The 13,584-nt window shown below is 43.8% G+C and overlaps 1 long non-coding RNA gene across 1 annotated transcript; it reads left to right on the top strand.

The window, feature by feature from the left end:
* Positions 1–3,755: 3,755 nt before the first annotated feature.
* LOC121657086 lies at positions 3,756–4,253 on the top strand. The gene is made up of 3 exons (XR_006013515.1): positions 3,756–3,770; positions 3,861–3,905; positions 4,177–4,253. It is a non-coding gene; the product is annotated as an uncharacterized LOC121657086 (long non-coding RNA).
* Positions 4,254–13,584: the final 9,331 nt, after the last annotated feature.

Here is a 13,584-nt window from a genome sequence, read left to right as displayed (position 1 = left end):
TCCAGCGGGAACTGGATCCAAGCTGGATAAGAAAAAGCTCCTTGTTCCAGCGGGAACTGGATCAGATCTGGACCAGGAAAACCTCCTTGTTCCAGCAGGAACTGGATCCGATCGGGACCAGGAAAACCTCCTGATCCCAGCACGGAACTGGATCAGAGCTGGTCCAGGAAAACCTCCTTGTTTCAGCAGGAACTGGATCAGATCAAGAGAAGGAAAACCTCCTTGTTCCAGCGGGAACTGGATCTGATCGGGACCAGGAAAACTTCCAGATCCCAGCACGGAACTGGATCAGAGCTGGGCCAGGAAAACCTCCTTGTTCCAGCAGGAACTGGATCAGATCAAGAGAAAGAAAACCTCCTTGTTCCAGCGGGAACTGGATCCGATCGGGACCAGGACAACCTCCATGTTCCAGCAGGAGATAGATCAGAACAAGACCAGGAAAACCTCCTTATTCCAGCGGGAACTGAATCCGATCTGGACCAGGAAAACCTCCTTATTCCAGCGGGAACTAGATCAGATCTGGACCAGGAAAACCTTCTTGTTCCAGATGAAACTGGATCAGATCTGGACCAGGAAAACCTCTTATTCCAGCGGGAACTGGATCCAATCTGGACCAGGAAAACCTCCTTATTCCAGCTTGAACTAGATCAGATCTGGACCAGGAAAACCTCTTAATTCCATCAGGAACTGGATCAGATCAAGACAAGGAAAACCTCCTTGTTCCAGCGGGAACTGGATCCAAGCTGGATAAGAAAAAGCTCCTTGTTCCAGCAGGAACTGGATCAGATCTGGACCAGGAAAACCTCCTTGTTCCAGCAGGAACTGGATCCGATCGGGACCAGGAAAACCTCCTGATCCCAGCACGGAACTGGATCAGAGCTGGTCCAGGAAAACCTCCTTGTTTCAGCAGGAACTGGATCAGATCAAGAGAAGGAAAACCTCCTTGTTCCAGCGGGAACTGGATCCGATCGGGACCAGGACAACCTCCATGTTCCAGCAGGAGATAGATCAGAACAAGACCAGGAAAACCTCCTTATTCCAGCGGGAACTGGATCCGATCTGGATCAGGAAAACCTTCTTGTTCCAGATGAAACTGGATCAGATCTGGACCAGGAAAACCTTCTTATTTCAGCGGGAACTGGATCCAATCTGGACCAGGAAAACCTCCTTATTCCAGCGGGAACTGGATCCGATCTGGATCAGGTAACCCTCCTAGTCCCAGCAGGAACTGGATCAGATCAAGACAAGGAAAACCTCCTTGTTCCAGCGGGAACTGGATCCAAGCTGGATAAGAAAAAGCTCCTTGTTCCAGCAGGAACTGGATCAGATCTGGACCAGGAAAACCTCCTTGTTCCAGCAGGAACTGGATCCGATCGGGACCAGGAAAACCTCCTGATCCCAGCACGGAACTGGATCAGAGCTGGTCCAGGAAAACCTCCTTGTTTCAGCAGGAACTGGATCAGATCAAGAGAAGGAAAACCTCCTTGTTCCAGCGGGAACTGGATCCGATCGGGACCAGGACAACCTCCATGTTCCAGCAGGAGATAGATCAGAACAAGACCAGGAAAACCTCCTTATTCCAGCGGGAACTGGATCCGATCTGGATCAGGAAAACCTTCTTGTTCCAGATGAAACTGGATCAGATCTGGACCAGGAAAACCTTCTTATTTCAGCGGGAACTGGATCCAATCTGGACCAGGAAAACCTCCTTATTCCAGCGGGAACTGGATCCGATCTGGATCAGGTAACCCTCCTAGTCCCAGCAGGGAACTGGATCAGATCTGGACCAGGAAAACCTCCTTGTTCCAGCAGGAACTGGATTAGATCTGGTCGAAGAAAACCTCCTTATTCCAGCGGGAACTGGATCCGATCAGGACCAGGAAAACCTCCATGTTCCAGCAGGAGATAGATCAGAACAGGACTAGGAAAACCTCCTTATTTCAGCGGGAACTGGATCAGATCTGGTCTACGAAAACCTTCTTATTCCAGCGGGAACTGGATCCGATCGGGACCAGGAAAACCTCCTTGTTTCAGCAGGAGATAGATTAGAACAGGATCAGGAAACCCTCCTAGTTCCAGCGGGAACTGAATCCGATCTGGACCAGGAAAATCTCTTAATTCCAGCAGGGAACTAGATCAGATCTGGCCCAGGAAAACCTTCTTGTTCCAGATGAAACTGGATCAGATCTGGACCAGGAAAACCTTCTTATTCCAACGGGAACTGAATCCGATCTGGACCAGGAAAATCTCTTAATTCCAGCAGGGAACTAGATCAGATCTGGACCAGGAAAACCTCTTATTCCAGCGGGAACTGGATCCAATCTGGACCAGGAAAACCTCCTTATTCCAGCGGGAACTGGATCCGATCTGGATCAGGAAACCCTCCTAGTCCCAGCAGGGAACTGGATCAGATCTGGACCAGGAAAACCTCCTTGTTCCAGCAGGAACTGGATTAGATCTGGTCGAAGAAAACCTCCTTATTCCAGCGGGAACTGGATCCGATCAGGACCAGGAAAACCTCCATGTTCCAGCAGGAGATAGATCAGAACAGGACTAGGAAAACCTCCTTATTTCAGCGGGAACTGGATCCGATCTGGACCAGGAAAATCTCTTAATTCCAGCAGGGAACTAGATCAGATCTGGCCCAGGAAAACCTTCTTGTTCCAGATGAAACTGGATCAGATCTGGACCAGGAAAACCTTCTTATTCCAACGGGAACTGAATCCGATCTGGACCAGGAAAATCTCTTAATTCCAGCAGGGAACTAGATCAGATCTGGCCCAGGAAAACCTTCTTGTTCCAGATGAAACTGGATCAGATCTGGACCAGGAAAACCTTCTTATTCCAACGGGAACTAGATCAGATCTGGACCAGGAAAACCTTCTTGTTCCAGATGAAACTGGATCAGATCTGGACCAGGAAAACCTCTTATTCCAGCGGGAACTGGATCCAATCTGGACCAGGAAAACCTCCTTATTCCAGCTGGAACTAGATCAGATCTGTACCAGGAAAACCTCTTAATTCCAGCAGGAACTGGATCAGATCTAGACAAGGAAAACCTCCTTGTTCCAGCGGGAACTGGATCCAAGCTGGATAAGAAAAAGCTCCTTGTTCCAGCAGGAACTGGATCAGATCTGGACCAGGAAAACCTCCTTGTTCCAGCAGGAACTGGATCCGATTGGGACCAGGAAAACCTCCTGATCCCAGCACGGAACTGGATCAGAGCTGGTCCAGGAAAACCTCCTTGTTTCAGCAGGAACTGGATCAGATCAAGAGAAGGAAAACCTCCTTGTTCCAGCGGGAACTGGATCTGATCGGGACCAGGAAACCTTCCAGATCCCAGCACGGAACTGGATCAGAGCTGGGCCAGGAAAACCTCCTTGTTCCAGCAGGAACTGGATCAGATCAAGAGAAGGAAAACCTCCTTGTTCCAGCGGGAACTGGATCCGATCGGGACCAGGACAACCTCCATGTTCCAGCAGGAGATAGATCAGAACAAGACCAGGAAAACCTCCTTATTCCAGCGGGAACTGGATCCGATCTGGATCAGGAAAACCTTCTTGTTCTAGATGAAACTGGATCAGATCTGGACCAGGAAAACCTTCTTATTCCAGCGGGAACTGGATCCAATCTGGACCAGGAAAACCTCCTTATTCCAGCGGGAACTGGATCCGATCTGGATCAGGAAACCCTCCTAGTCCCAGCAGGGAACTGGATCAGATCTGGACCAGGAAAACCTCCTTGTTCCAGCAGGAACTGGATTAGATCTGGTCGAAGAAAACCTCCTTATTCCAGCGGGAACTGGATCCGATCAGGACCAGGAAAACCTCCATGTTTCAGCAGGAGATAGATCAGAACAGGACTAGGAAAACCTCCTTATTTCAGCGGGAACTGGATCAGATCTGGTCTACGAAAACCTTCTTATTCCAGCGGGAACTGGATCCGATCGGGACCAGGAAAACCTCCTTGTTTCAGCAGGAGATAGATTAGAACAGGATCAGGAAACCCTCCTTGTTCCAGCGGGAACTGAATCCGATCTGGACCAGGAAAATCTCTTAATTCCAGCAGGGAACTAGATCAGATCTGGACCAGGAAAACCTTCTTATTCCAGCGGGAACTGGATCCAATCTGGACCAGGAAAATCTCCTAGTTCCAGCAGGACATAGATTAGAACAGGACCAGGAAACCCTCCTTGTTCCAGCGGGAACTAGATCAGATCTGGACCAGGAAAACCTCCTGATCCCAGCACGGAACTGGATCAGAGCTGAACAAGGAAAATCTCCTTGTTCCAGCGGGAACTGGTCAGATCAGGACCAGGAAAATCTCCTAGTTCCAGCGGGAGAAAGATCAGAACACGACCAGGAAAACCTCCTAATCCCAGCGGAAACTGGATCAGATCAGGACCAGGAAAATCTAGTTCCAGCGGAAACTGGATCCGATCGGGACCAGGAAAACCTCCTTATTCCAGCGGGAACTGGATCCGATCTGGCCCAGGAAAACCTTCTTGTTCCAGATAAAACTAGATCAGATCTGGACCAGGAAAACCTCCTGATCCCAGCACGGAACTGGATCAGAGCTGGACAAGGAAAACTTCCTTATTCCAGCAGGAACTGGTCAGATCTGGACCAGGAAAACCTCTTAATTCCAGCAGAAACTGGATCAGATCAAGACAAGGAAAACCTCCTTGTTCCAGCAGGAACTGGATCCGATCGGGACCAGGAAAACCTCCTTGTTCCAGCAGGAACTGGATCAGATCTGGTCGAGGAACACCTCCTTGTCCCAGCAGGAACTGGATCAGATCAGGACCAGGAAAGTCTCCTAGTTCCAGCGGGAACTGGATCCGATCTGGACCAGGAAAACCTCCTAGTTCCAGTGGGAACTTGATCAGATCTGGACCAGGAAAACCTCCTGTTCCAGCGGGAACTGGATCAGATCTAGACCAGGAAAACCTCCTGTAACAGCACGTTACAGACCACAAAATTTCACCTTTACACACAAAACAACAGAATGACAGTAAAACAGTTGGAATGAAACAGATGGTGTTAGTTTGTTTAAAACCCTCTGTACAAAGGACTGCACTGTTTTAGCTGGTATATTTAGTTTATTGTGTTCACATGTAGTTCTTACGTTCCACCACTAGGCGGCTGACCCGGCTGTAGTAATATATCACATCCGGCAGACAGCGTGGCTCAGAGAGGTTCTGCATCACGTTGCTATTGTTTGAGCTGTGTCAGTGATAGTGTGCGTCTATCAGAAGTAAGTAATTATATTTAGGATTTACTTTTGCCTTCTTTAAGCCCCTGTACTCAGCTTCCCTTGTTTGGTCGAGAGTAATGGCCGTTTTAAGTTCTTTGAGAGTATTTTGGGAAGCTAACTGTTAGCCATTCAGCATAGCATATTTAGGCCCATTTGCTGCAATTCATGTTGGTGGTTCATATTACATCATTCATGTGAGATATATCATGCTGAGTGCATTAACAGTTGCCTTATTATTTATGGGCATTCATGTTATATATTTAATAACTAATTATACTCAGACATTTAGGCATATGTTTATTCTGTGTGGACAGTTACATTTATGAGGGAAACATGTACTCATAATTTGTATTTCCTTTATTCCTTTTGTAGAAAAAACCACACACATGTACCACTGTACACACGCATCTCCCACTCATCAATAAAGACGGTTCAACGCTGAATCCTGGACCTGGTCATTCCATCTCACCTCACCTGAACATAACAATTGTTGTCCTAAACCGACACCCTGCAGTGATTGCTAATCCACCCCAGAACTAGCTACAGTCCTCCTTACAATTTTGGTCCTTCTTACACCTTCTTTAAAGTCTTAGTGTTCAGGGCGAAAGTCCTTAAAGTGCTCACAAGGCTAAATATTAGTGCTGGACAACGATTACATTTTTTTACGTGGAAAATATCCTTTTCCTTGTAAAGAAGACACACTATATATATATATAGATATATATATATATATATCTATATATATATATTTGTTTTGTTTTTGTCTTTTGTCAGTGCTGTGTTAAAATACAACATCACAATTTCATCAAGTAGCGACGGCCAGAAGCTGCCTTTCTCCGCCTGAGCCAACTCTTTCATGGCTTTCCGATGCCCCGCACCTTTGTCATGGGGTAGGTGAGCAGTTGAGAAACCAACAAAGCCTCTGCACCCCACTTCCACAGGGCATGTAAAGCATTCCTGCCAGCCTCCCTGCACTCTGCCGCCAGGTCTGTATACTTGGATCGCTTCCGCTCATTAGCAGCCTCCAGCTCCCCATCCCATGGGACAGTGACTTCCACCAGAAGGACTGTCTTGCAAGCCTCTGATCATATGACCAAGTCTGGTCAGAACAATGTTTCCACAATCTCCCTGGGGAAGTGGAGTCGATTCCCAAGGTCGACCCTCATTGTCCACTCACTCCCCGGTGAGAGGAGTCTTGCTGTGTCTCTCTGGCAGGAGGGGTTGACCTTCTCTCCAACCCTTGCAAACTGGATGGCATGTCTGCCTGGAGCGGAAGCTCTGCTGTTTGCCTCCTGTCTGCATGACTCTGCCACCTCTGCCAGCTTTTTCAGCACTAGATTGTGTTACCATCTATAGCGGCTTTGAGCCAACACTGTCCTGCAGCCTGACAGGATGTGCTGGAGGCTTGCATTGAGACAGGTCTCTTCAGCACCAAACCATTGATGGAGGTTTCGGGGAACAAGGTAAGATGTCATACTTTGCTCTAATCAGGAAGCTGAGAAAGCTTGGGGGATCTTCCAAAGATCAGATATCTAGATTTCTGTGAAAACTGTTAACTGTTTTCTGCCGAAGAAAAAATGATGAAAGGACAACATTTGTTATTTCATTTATTTTTCCAGCCATCCATTTTCTGCCGCTTATCATGAGTCAGGTCTCAGGGGCAGCTGCCTAAGCAGGAAAACCAAGACTTTCCTCTTCCCAGCCATATTCACCAGTTCATCCGGGGGAATCCCGAGGCGTTCCCAGGCCAGCTGAGAAATGTAGTCCGTCCTGGGTCTTCCCTGGGGCTCCTCGCAGGAGTGCTCTCCAACACCCCCTCCAAGGACTCCAAAAATGGTGGGTACTCTGAACTGCGATTTGGTGCATGAGCACAAACAACAGTCAGGACCTGTCTCCCCACCCGAAGGCGAAGGGAGGCTACCCTTTCGTCCACTGGGGTAAACCCCAACATACAGGTGTCAAGTCGGGGGGCAATGAGCATGCCCACACCTGCCTCTCACCGGGAGCAACTCCAGAATGGAAGAGGGTCCAGCCCCTCTCAAGGACAGTGGTTCAAGAGCCCAAGCCGTGTGTTGAGGTGAGTCCAACTATATCTAGCCGGAACTGCTCAACCTCGCGCACCATCTCAGCCTCCTTCCCCTCCAGAGAGGTTTTTTTTGCAGCAGGATTAGACCGCCATGGTCACAACCTTTGGCCACTACCCAGCTCACATTGCACCCAACTCCTATGGCCCCTCCTGCAGGTGGTGAGTCCACGGGAGGGGAGGCCAATGTCACCCTTTCGAGCTGAGCCCAACTGGGCCCCATGGGCAAAGACCCAGCCACCAAGCACTTGCCTCCATGTACAACCTCCCGGCCTGGCTCCAGAGGGAGGCCACGGTGAACCACGTTCAGCAAGGGAAGCCTGTGTCCATGTTTTTTCATCAGCACAGGGGTGTTTTGAGCCGCGCTTTGTCTGGTCCCTCCCCTAGACACCTGTTTGCCACGGGTGACCCTACCAGGGGCATAAAGCTCCCGACAACATAGCCGCTAGGATCATCAGGACACGCAAACCCCTCCACCACGATAAGGTGGCGGCTCAGGGAGGAGTTATTTTTATTTAATATTTAATATTATATTTATTCTTTTGTTTGTTTTTTATTTAGTTTGTTTTTTAAACAGTAAAATAAATAAATAAAAGTGTTATTTAATTATTCTTTTGTTTGTGTTGTTTTTTTTTTTGTTTTTTTGGGCTGTGGTTGATGTTTTTCTGGATCTCTGACAGAGGAGTTGGTTGTTTTCTCCTTGTTTGTTTTTATTTAGTTTTTTTAAACAGTAAAATAAATAAATAAAAGTGTTATTTAATTATTCTTTTGTTTGTGTTGTTTTTTTTTTGTTTTTTTGGGCTGTGGTTGATGTTTTTCTGGATCTCTGACAGAGGAGTTGGTTGTTTTCTCCTTGTTTGTTTTTATTTAGTTTTTTTAAACAGTAAAATAAATAAAAGTGTTATTTATTTATTCTTTTGTTTGTTTTTTATTTAGTTTGTTTTTTTAAACAGTAAAATAAATAAAAGTGTTATTTACTTATTCTTTTGTTTGTTTTGTTTTTATTTTGTTTTTTCGGGCTGTGGTTGATGTTTTTCTGGACCTCTGACAGAGGAGATGGTTGTTTTCTCCTTGTTTGTTTTTAACTGATTTTAGCCGGGAACCTTCCAGATTTGTTGCCATGTTCAAAGTTCTCCAAATGAAGTCTTTGCACCAAGAATTGTGTTTTTCTCTCTGTTATTTCATTAAGTTCAAGTTGAGCTTTCTTTATGTGGTTCGGTGTGTTCTTGTGGGGAGACGTGGTAATCTCCTCTAAGGATTTCATTCTGAGTTCTAACTCTGAAATTCTTGAAATTTTCTTCTTTTTCTTATGGGAAGAAAAGGAAATTATTTCCCCTCTCATTACTGCTTTTCCTGCTTCCCATTCAATATGAATTTCAATAAATTCAATATTCTCCTCTGTTATGTTTAGTTGTGATTTATATAAAGTTTTATAGAAATTTCTAAAAGATTTATTTGTTTATTCTTTTGTTTGTTTTGTTTTTATTTAGTTTTTTTAAACAGTTATTTGTTTTTTTCAGGTCGTGGTTGATGTTTTTCTGGACCTCTGACAGAGGAGATGGTTGTTTTCTCCTTGTTTGTTTTTATTTTGTGTTTTTAAACAGTTATTTGTTTTTTTCGGGTCATGGTTGATGTTTTTCTGGATCTCTGACAGAGGAGATGGTTGTTTTCTCCTTGTTTGTTTTTATTTTGTGTTTTTAAACAGTTATTTGTTTTTTGGGCTGTGGTTGATGTTTTTCTGGATCTCTGACAGAGGAGATGGTTGTTTTCTCCTTGTTTGTTTTTATTTTGTGTTTTTAAACAGTTATTTGTTTTTTTCGGGTCGTGGTTGATGTTTTTCTGGATCTCTGACAGAGGAGATGGTTGTTTTCTCCTTGTTTGTTTTTATTTTGTTTTTTTAAACAGTTATTTGTTTTTCGGGTCGTGGTTGATGTTTTTCTGGATCTCTGACAGAGGAGATGGTTGTTTTCTCCTTGTTTGTTTTTATTTTGTTTTTTTAAACAGTTATTTGTTTTTTTGGGCTGTGGTTGATGTTTTTCTGGACCTCTGACAGAGGAGATGGTTGTTTTCTCCTTGTTTGTTTTTATTTTGTGTTTTTAAACAGTTATTTGTTTTTTGGGTCGTGGTTGATGTTTTTCTGGATCTCTGACAGAGGAGATGGTTGTTTTCTCCTTGTTTGTTTTTATTTTGTGTTTTTAAACAGTTATTTGTTTTTTGGGTCGTGGTTGATGTTTTTCTGGACCTCTGACAGAGGAGATGGTTGTTTTCTCCTTGTTTGTTTTTATTTTGTGTTTTTAAACAGTTATTTGTTTTTTTCGGGTCGTGGTTGATGTTTTTCTGGATCTCTGACAGAGGAGATGGTTGTTTTCTCCTTGTTTGTTTTTATTTTGTGTTTTTAAACAGTTATTTGTTTTTTTCGGGTCGTGGTTGATGTTTTTCTGGATCTCTGACAGAGGAGATGGTTGTTTTCTCCTTGTTTGTTTTTATTTTGTGTTTTTAAACAGTTATTTGTTTTTTGGGTCGTGGTTGATGTTTTTCTGGATCTCTGACAGAGGAGATGGTTGTTTTCTCCTTGTTTGTTTTTATTTTGTTTTTTTAAACAGTTATTTGTTTTTCGGGTCGTGGTTGATGTTTTTCTGGATCTCTGACAGAGGAGATGGTTGTTTTCTCCTTGTTTGTTTTTATTTTGTTTTTTTAAACAGTTATTTGTTTTTCGGGTCGTGGTTGATGTTTTTCTGGATCTCTGACAGAGGAGATGGTTGTTTTCTCCTTGTTTGTTTTTATTTTGTTTTTTTAAACAGTTATTTGTTTTTTGGGCTGTGGTTGATGTTTTTCTGGATCTCTGACAGAGGAGATGGTTGTTTTCTCCTTGTTTGTTTTTCTTTAGTTTTTTTTAAACAGTTATTTGTTTTTTCGGGTCGTGAAGTTTCTGTATGTCGTTTTCTGGATATAAAGATGTTTCTCTTTTAATGCAGAGTTTCAGTGGTGGGGCTGCTGTCTGGTGGGAGAAAGCTTCATGTCTTTCATGTGTTTGATCTACAGCATGGGAAGCACTCAAATACGTTTGAAAAAAAAATGCCAATCGGCTTGAAAAACATATCTTTGCAATTCCATTCACCACCACACCATGAATGTATGTTTGCAAAAGAGAATAAATTCTCTGAGCTTTGTGTGGGACTCGATTCCTGACAGACAGCAGCTGCTGGGTCATTTTGTCTGTTAAATTCGGTATTTGACTGGATGCAAACAGCCTCTCGCTGTGATGAAATGGCGTCTGCGGAGGGACTTACCGTTTCTCTCTGTGCAGAAATAACTTGGGAATTCCTTGTAGATTGTGGAGGTATGACACGTAAGTCATTAGATTCGGTATTTGACTGGATGCAAACAGCCTCTCGCTGTGATGAAATGGCGTCTGCGGATGGACTTACCGTTTCTCTCTGTGCAGAAATAACTTGGGAATTCCTTGTAGATTGTGGAGGTATGACACATAAGTCATTAGATTCGGTATTTGACTGGATGCAAACAGCCTCTCGCTGTGATGAAATGGCGTCTGCAGATGGACTTACCGTTTCTCTCTGTGCAGAAATAACTTGGTTAGATTGTGGTGGTGTGACCCACGAGTCATTAGATTCTGGACGTATGGGATCCCTTGTGATAAAGGCATGCTGAAGGGCATCACTTGGTGTGATACGTTTCTCTGGATCTATTTCGAGCATCTTCTTGAGAAGGTCGATGAAAGCCAAAGGGTCCTCAGGGTCATCAGGTATCTCACGCAACTCTGGCAGCTCATCTAGAGAATTTATGAAATTGCAAATGTTGTTACGACTATCTTCATGTTCCCTGCCGGCATAATATTCCTCTGGTGTCTTTAGCCGCCACGGACAACCAGTAGAGTCTTGGGACGGAGTGAAATATTTGTCTCTATTAAATCCATATTCAATTAAATCATTGGGGAGCATTCCTTGCAGCTGCACGATGGTTCTCAACATCTCATATTCAGAACTTATAGGATATAGATCCTGACAAGTAAACAATTGAGCCAAAACGCAGCCAAAAGACCACATATCGATTCCTTCATCGAGTGGAAAGCCTAAAATCACCTCTGGAGCCCTGAAACCAAGAACCTGAAGTTCCTGTCCCACTGGCAGTTTGGATTTCTTCGTAGCGAGGCCAAAATCGATCAATTTTGCTTTAAAAGGATGCAACTGATGATTTACCAGCATTATGTTGTCAGTTTTGATGTCAGTATGGATAATTTTCTTCCTCTTTAGAGCTTTTAAAGCCACAAACATCTGCTGAGCTATAAGTCGGATCCCAGAGATGGGCAGTGGCGTGAAGCCGCTATCCCTCATAACTTGATATAGATTTTTGTCCAGTAATTCAAATGCAAAGCAGATTTTATTACGGTGTTTGAAAGCTTCATAAAACTTAACTAAATTGTTTCTGTCAGGATCGAGCTGTCTGATTTTCTTTAAGATTTTATATTCGCCTTCCGCTGCATTACGATCTTGTTCCTTTAAAATTTTAACGGCTACAAGTTCCTGCGTGTCCAGTTTTGTGCACCTAAACACCTCTCCGTAACTTCCTGAGTCCTGGGATTCCTCGATCCGATAACCGCCGCATCTGGTAGGAATAATCATTGCCATTTTCTCTAAATGTTGTCTTGTTTTCAAAACTTGTGTTTCCGTTCTGTCGCTGAGAGCAAATGAGTAAACTCTGTTAGAACGCGCCGTTTATAGACACGCCCTGCCTTTGATGCAAAAGGATGACGTGTTGTTATGGTTGCCACGGCATTGCCACGCCCCCTGCCTTTGATGCAAAAGGACGTGTGACATCATCCATTGCCATGGCATCGCGCCCCGTTCACCCCCACCCCTCCCCTCGACACACCTCACACACAAACACACCCGCGCGTGCGCACTACTGACCCCACAGCAAGCAGCATCCTCCGGACTCCGGACGGGTGGGACCACAGACGTGATGAACAGACGCCGCTGCTGCTACTGACGAGCCGTAGCGCCGCCATCTCAACTCACTGACCGGCGCAATAATGTGTCCGTTAACTGTCAATACTAATCTGATGTTAAAGCTTTCTTTCCAGTTTTAGTCCAAATATCACTGGATGACGTGACATGGCAGTTTTGCTGTCAACTGTGTCAAACATGTATGAATAAAAAATATAATTTTCAAAAACCTTACAAATTTTGTGCAGAACATTATGCTGGATGTGAACATACTTAACATTAAAACACTACATCACTCATTTTTTCAGAATTTACAACCAAACATAACAAAACTCATATGGTGTGACTGTCCAGCATTTATTTCTCAAAGTGAGAACTTGAATAAAACGAAGAAAAATACTTGCAAAAGTTCTCAAAAAAATACAGAAAAGTAAAACAGATGTGTATTTGTTAACCTACTCTTTTTAATGTCCAAGTATAATGTTTTGAGTCAGTTCTAATAAAAAAGATTTTGTCCCACAAACCTAAATCATATGGTGAGACACTATTTCAACGGGCAGCTGTTTGGACACTCTTGGGTAGGAGAGGACCTTCTTCAGCAAGGCTGTTCAGTACTAGCAAAACCAGACCATATGACAGGTTTCTGGGGTAAGTTTTCATTTTTATATTAACAATAAATCAGATCTTGTTGGCGCTCTGACAAAGGTCCCGGTTCCAGATGTCTTTTGGTGAGACACATTTTTCACAAAAATGCAAAACAAATTTTAGTTTTTTGTCATAAATGCATATAAATATATGTTGCTTTGTTATAGCCAGCATGTTGTTAGTATGCTAATGTGTAGCTACAAGACTCTAGGTTGTGCTAAGTGCAGAAAACATCATCTGGTGTGACATGTCTGTCTGTCACGCCATATGATTTTTTTGTCACACCATATGTTAAGAATTGTAATTTCCTGCAGATACATCAATAACTAACAAAGTCCAATGAATGTTTTGTCCTTTAAAATGTATTTTGGTCTATTATAACATAAAAGCTGTAATTATTCTACAATAGATTGTATTTAGTTTAGTTTTATTCTGTGATGCACTACAGATTCCCAAACCCAGTGAGTATATATTTAGCTAACTTTAGGATCTACTGGTGATAACATTTCACTGTGAACAAACATTTCTCTGACAAATAAATCTCTTTCTTTGACTTAAGAAATGGTGGCTCTGCTGTGGAGGTGCTGCCTTCTCCATTCAGCTTGACCACTAGAGAGTCCCAAGGCCAGTCAGTAT

Source organism: Melanotaenia boesemani, chromosome 17, assembly GCF_017639745.1.
Source record: "Melanotaenia boesemani isolate fMelBoe1 chromosome 17, fMelBoe1.pri, whole genome shotgun sequence".
Lineage (NCBI taxonomy): Eukaryota > Metazoa > Chordata > Actinopteri > Atheriniformes > Melanotaeniidae > Melanotaenia > Melanotaenia boesemani.
Note: the sequence above shows the minus strand (reverse complement) of the source record. Positions and strands in the feature narration are given on the sequence as shown.